Here is a 6,132-nt window from a genome sequence, read left to right as displayed (position 1 = left end):
GAAAGCTGCCGGCTGCATCCCGGTCCCCCGAGGGGCATGCCCTGAGCTGCCAGCTGCATCCCAAAAGCCACCGGCTGGACCCCATGCCCATCAGTTGGGTCCTAACGGCTCCTGGTTGCACCCTTCTTCTGCCAGCAGGACCCTACACCCATCAACTGGACCCTAAGAGCCTCCAGCAGGACCCTACACCCATCAACCGGGCCCCAAGAGTCTCCAGCAGGACCCTACACCCATCATCCAGACCCTAAAATCCACCTGCTGGACCCTACACGTACCAGCCAGACCCCAAGAGTCACCAGCGTGACCCTACACCCATCAACTGGACGCCAAAAGCCTCAAGCTGGACCCTACTCATGCCAGTTAGAGCCCAAAAGTCACCAGAGGGACCCTACACCCATCAACTGGACCCCAAAAGCCTCAAGGTGGACTCTACGCCAGCCAGACCCCAAGAGTCACCAGCCAGACCCTACACCCATCAGCTGGACTCCAAGAGCTGCCAACCTGACCCTTCTCCCACCAGCTGGACCCCAAGAACTACCGGCCAGACCCCACTACTGTCACCCAGACACCATGAGTTGCCACCCGGACCCCAAAAGGCACCAGCCAGACCCTACACCCATCAACCACCCCCCAGGACTGCCTGCCAGAGCTGAGGAGCTGCCAGCGGGTCCCCGCTCACCCTGGGTGGCCGCGGTGCCTGCTCCTTCGGGAACACACAAACCTCCCGGCTCCGATCCCCGCTGCCTCCTCCTCCTGCTCCCAGAGAGCGAGAGTGGCCCTCCTGGGGGGGCAGGGGACCGAGGGGACACTTCTTGTGCCCTGGTTCCTCCCAAAAGTGTGAAGGAAGCAGCAGCCCCCGTTCCCGTGCTGCCCTTGGACTCACCTTGGCTCCCCGAATGCCGACGCTAATTTCTCCCGGAGCAGCGTCTCTTTTCCCTCATGGTAAATTCCTCTAGTGCTTTCCCTGCGTTTCCTCCGCAGGCTGCACACCGCGCCTGACACGGAGCCACGTGCCAGCAGGAAACCCTCCTTCGCCAACTTTAACTCTGTCTCTCCCTAAAATAACGCTGGGCTTGGATTTCCCCCCAGGTGGGCTCCCCATCCTCGCCATGCCGGGGGGGCCCGGGGCTGCCACCTGCACCTGGGCTGCAGGAAACACCCGGTCCTCGTGGGCAAAGCCTCCCAGGGGTCCCCCATATCGGGGTCAGGACCCGGGGGGTGATTGGGGACCACAGCCCCGGGGTGGGATGGGGACAGGGAGCAGGGAGGATGGCGGGGGGAAGAAATTCCCCCTGCGGCGGCTGCTGGAGGGGAAGGGGACACGGGGGGAGCCGGGATGGGGCAGGTCCCAGCACCGTGCACGGGGAAGCTGGTTAAGGAGCAGGAATGGCTGAAAGAACTAAATATGGAAACTTGGATAAAACATCGCTGAAGTAGGGAGAGATGGTTTCCTAACAGAATTCAAAGCATATAAACAAACTCGGGGAGGGAGAGAGGTTGTCTGGAGGGGGCCTTTATGAGTAATATTTAGAAAAAACGGGCTGAAAATATCTCGGTAGGGAAGGCTATTTCATCAAAGCAAACTTCCAGCTTTGTGGGGAAAGTGTCAGTCCTGGGAACATATTGTTTTGGGGGAAGCGATAGTGAAAACACGTGACTCGACGGTGAAAAGCCTCTCCTCCTAACTTTCTTTTCCAGCTGCCATGTTTTGATGATAAAACATGAAGTTTCATGGCAAGAATAAAATAGTAATGACAATGTTTTGGGTTCGATTGGTAGGAAAGTTTCTGACTCTGGTTTTCTGCTTCCTTTGGCAGGTCGCTCCGAGATCCCTTGCTGACCTCCTGCCAGAAGACTGGTGGCTTGTCCCCACTCCCTTGGGGCCAGGGCTGTGTGGCACCAACAGCCCCCATCCCCTGGGAAGCGCCTCCCTGGGGCAGGATGGACAAAAGTCCCAGACTTGGTCTTGTGCTGGGATCCCATCAGGGCTCTCCCATCTCTTAATGTCTCTTAATTCGTTAAGGAGCTCAGCTCTCGGGTTTGCCGGCTCCTCACCACCTTCTCCTTTACGTTTTGGTTTTGTGCCGGCGAAAAGGGGGTGGTTTAATGCGATTACTCCAGTAAAACCCACGTAAGAGGATTCGTGGGGCTCGGCTTTACAGTGCCGCAGGGGCCAGCGGCAGCGCATGGCGCGGGGGGACGAGAGAGCCGGCTGGGAAGCATGAAGAGGCTTTGCAAACCACGGTGTCCCTTGCCCGGGTGACCCCCTGGGACAGAGACCTGCCCCTGGCGTGGCCACTGCTTGTCCCGGCGAGACGAGGATGTAACAGGTAATAGAAATCACAAAGAAGGGGGCAGAAATTGCAGGGGCTGCCCTGGGGCTGGGTGTTTGGGGCTGCACCCCTGAAGGGTGATGGGGAGAGGATGATTTACGCTGGGATTGGGGAAACCCAGCGTGTTTTGCAGGGTTTTCCAGAATACCCTGTGCAGAGAGCCGGCCTGGGTGGGCAGAGGGGTCTGTCCCCGTGTCACCACCGGAGCTCTGGTCCCCGGGGAGGCGCAGGACTGCAGGCAGTGCTCGGGGAGGCCGCCGGTGCTGCGGCAGCTCTGCAGCCTCTTCTCTCACTCCTGCGCCGTGTCCCACTTCTCGCAGGAGAAGGAGCTGCTCTGAGATGCTGGAAAACCTTTTTTTTTTGCCGTTCTGCAGGGAGCAACCGGGTCACGTGGCCTCACCAGTATCCCACTGGGAAAGCCAAGGCGGTCGGTCTGTGCTGGGCACCAGCCAGGCGAGAGGCACCAGCTGCACCATCTGCTGCTCCTCGGGATGCTGCAGGCACCGGGGAACCTGCTGTCCTGCGGTGGGACCATGGACGCTGGGCTGAGTCCCAGTGCCAAGCTGGGAGCTGCTGATGGGGTCTCCCAGTCAGAGCTGGGCTGAGCGTCTTGGCTCCAAGCGGCTCTTCTGCAGCTCTGGGGAAAAGATTTCTAGATTTTATAATTTTGAGGGCTTTTAATGACTTCTATTGTCTCTTCCCAGGGGACAGAGGGCTAGGAGAACGAGGGAGGGTGCGTTGGTTGCCTGGGGGCTCCTCTCCAGGTTGGAGAAGGTGAAACCACGTTGCTGTCCTGGGAGCAGAATCCAAACCTCACACTACCCCGGTACAAACGCTGCCGGTGACCCCGGTACCAGGGCCACCACAGGATGGTCATTCCATCTTCTGGTCTCCTGAGGAACCCTTTGGCAACACCCAAACCCTCCTCTCTCCTGCCTCGCAGTATCTCCCAGGAGTTTTCTTGCAATGCAGAAGACAAGCTTTCTACAGGGCCTCCAGAAACGTGTCTACACACACAGGCATGTTGATATATGTTAAATATATACATTAAACATAGTTAAATATCACCCAGATGGTCCCCAACTGGGGGATGTACCAGGTGGGACGTGGCACTTGCAGGCTGGGTTAGGAGCCAGGTTTGCAGCTTGGCATCGGGTGTGAATCAAGATGTGACACACTGCCAGAGCCCAAAGGACTGACAGGACCCAAAATCTGGCCCTAAATAGCCTGTTTTTTTCCCCAAATCTACAAGGCAGCACGTCTGTGCCCATGCATAATTTATACCCAGCTTTTTCTTTGCTTGGGGATAACTGCCCCAAAGCAACAGCTTCCTTGGGCTGAGTCCAGAGGAGTGGCTGCTGTAACGCGTGTCCCAGGGGACAGGAGGGTGCCAGACACGTCACCTCTGCTCCAAAGAACCCGTTTTCTTAATTGCCAAACAAATTCAGCCCTTCCAGCCCCGGGGTGCAGCCAGCACAGCACGGCTCCTCGGGGTCCCGCTGCTGGCGCGGGAGGGACTCGGCAGAGCAGGTACCAGATGTTGGTGAGGTGTGAGCTCAACAAACCACGGACACATTTATGCAAGCTCCCAGAGAGCCCAGAGTGGAAAAGTGCTTGCTTTTTTTTTTATTATTTTTTTTTTTATTTTTTTCCCTCCTCCTTTCTTGTTTTTCTTGGCCGCTGGGCGTTTGGAGCGGGCTGACACCCAGAGCCCTGTGTTTGCAGATGGCTGCTGTCCTCCTCGGGGGGAAGGCTCCAGACAACGCGCCCGTTGCCGTGGGGAGAGCAGGTGGGGAGGAGACGGAGCAGCGCGGGCGCAGCACGAGGGCAGACAAAAGGATCAGCGGGAGGAGGAGCGGGGTGTCGCGCAGAAACCCCCCCAGTGGGGCCTGGACCCTGCAAGAAAAACCAGCTGCTCGGTTTGACAGCCGTGCCCAGCAGCAACGGCAGCAGCACTGCCAGCTAATTGATTTATAAATGAGTCGGTCTGAAGAGGAGCCGTCCAGCGTTGCGTAGCCTCCCCCTCGAAGGTGACAACAAAAGGAGGTTAGCTTAGAAATTGGGAGGAGACTTAAGAAAAAAACACCCAACAACCCCAACAACCAGCTTGACTTTTATTTCTCTTGGCTGCCTTGCAAGTGCTCTGAGATGACGAAGTTGCAAGACTTTCAATAAAACTGCAGGAATTTGCTGCAAGATCTCTCCCGTTTCAGTGCCAACACGTAGCCCTCGGGGCAGCCGAGCTCTGAAACCGCAGCGTACGCAGAAATTTGTCCCATTTCCTACATTTGTCCCATTCCTACATTTATGGTTGGCCTAAATGATCTTAAAGGTCCCTTCCAACCCAGACAGTTCTACGATTCTATGATTTGGGCAAATGTCACACACCAGAAACCACAGACCCCAACCCTCTGTGTTTGCAGGTGCGGGAGGGGTATTCTCTCTTGCACAGGGTGCAGAGCCGCCCCCCTGCAGCAAAACACCCCATTTCCAGAAACCTCACCACCAGACATCACCGATTTTGGAAACTCCATGGAAAGGGTGAGGGGAAGGGCAGCAGCCACACAGGAGCTGACTTTCCTTTCCCATCTCAAATGGCATTGGAAGCTCCAGGCAGGCAAATCCCCTTCCTGGCTGCAAATCGGGTGCAAATGATTTGGGCACCAGAAAGACGATAAGGAGGCAAAGATGGAGTCCCTTCTTGGAATGCACTATTTCATGGGAAAAACACTGAAGCAGCATGAGTCACACTCCAGCATAACATGTCCCAGGCCAGAAAAACAGTCCCTGGGAAATGAGATAGCTGGCTACACTGGAGCACAGAGTTTTGCTTGACTTGGCTCCAGCTCGGGCAGGATAGTAGCCGAACGTTACCCTGTGCTGATAGACGAGAGGCCTGTGTGAAGAGCACTGGACAGCTCGCTGAAGTTTAATTTGGACAGCGCTCAGCGCCATGACGGGCAGGGCTGGGAACCTCCCTGGGTGAGGGAGCTAACGGAGGAGCAACTCCTCCGCCATGGCTGGGCTGGCTGCGGAGCTCTACCTGCCACCCCCAGCAGCAGGGTTCTGCGAGGATGCTCGGGCCATGAACCCATGTGCTGCCTGGCAGGGGAGAGCCAGGACCCGGGAGAGAGTCAGTGACAGCTTCATCCAACACCTGGGACAGACTGGGAGCAGCGCAGTGAGCACCCTGCCCAGGGGACTGCCGCACACCAGCACACTTCGGCCTGAAGCCCGGGCAGGCCTAGGCTGGGGATGACCTGGGCCAGGTCCTGCAGCACCAAGGGCCTGGCTGCCCCTGGAGGCACGGCCAGCACCGGGGGCCCTCACAGCGAGGCCTCAGCCCGCCTAGGCCTAGGCCTTGCTGGATGCCAGGCCCGGGCAGGCCTAGGCCGGAGCCAGCCTGGGCCAGGCCCTGCAGTACCCGGGGCCTTGGCTGCCCCTCGAGGCACGGCGGGCACCGGTGGCCCCTCACAGTGAGGCCCGGTCCCTGCTCCAGCCCGTCCGGACCGCGGTCCCGGTGGATGCTCCCCCCTCCCGGGCTTATGGCGCCTCCCTCCCCCCAGCGCAACTCTCGCGAGATCAGCCCGGGTCATGCGCCTGCGCAGTGGCGCGAGCCCCGGGGGGAAAAGGGGCGTGGCCTCCGCCCCGCCGCCTCACGGATCCGCCGCCATCTTGTTTCTCGGCCGCCGGGCGCTCGCTCTGCTCCGGCCGCCCCCCCCCCTTCCTCCCTCCCTCCCCTTCCTTCCCGCCTCCCACCGCTCGGGCCGGAGGCAGCGCGGGCGCCGGGCGGAGGAGG

The 6,132-nt window shown here is 58.9% G+C and overlaps 1 protein-coding gene and 1 long non-coding RNA gene across 2 annotated transcripts in view; one reads left to right on the top strand and one right to left on the bottom strand.

Annotated features, from left to right (window-relative positions):
* RIMS3 (regulating synaptic membrane exocytosis 3) overlaps positions 1 to 1,011 on the bottom strand; it is a 14,711-nt gene extending 13,700 nt beyond the window's left edge. Inside the window, exon 1 of the mRNA XM_014946421.1 lies at positions 884 to 1,011. The gene's annotated coding sequence lies outside the window, so the exon portion shown is untranslated. The remainder of the gene's footprint in view (positions 1 to 883) is intronic.
* Positions 152 to 2,841, top strand: LOC106890528. Its single transcript, XR_001412532.1, has 3 exons — positions 152 to 942; positions 1,818 to 2,330; positions 2,708 to 2,841. It is a non-coding gene; the product is annotated as an uncharacterized LOC106890528 (long non-coding RNA).
* Positions 2,842 to 6,132: the final 3,291 nt, after the last annotated feature.

Source organism: Calidris pugnax, unplaced genomic scaffold (assembly GCF_001431845.1).
Source record: "Calidris pugnax isolate Ruff unplaced genomic scaffold, ASM143184v1 scaffold113, whole genome shotgun sequence".
NCBI classification, from domain to species: Eukaryota; Metazoa; Chordata; class Aves; order Charadriiformes; family Scolopacidae; genus Calidris; species Calidris pugnax.
This window is presented reverse-complemented; position numbering and strand designations above follow the sequence as displayed.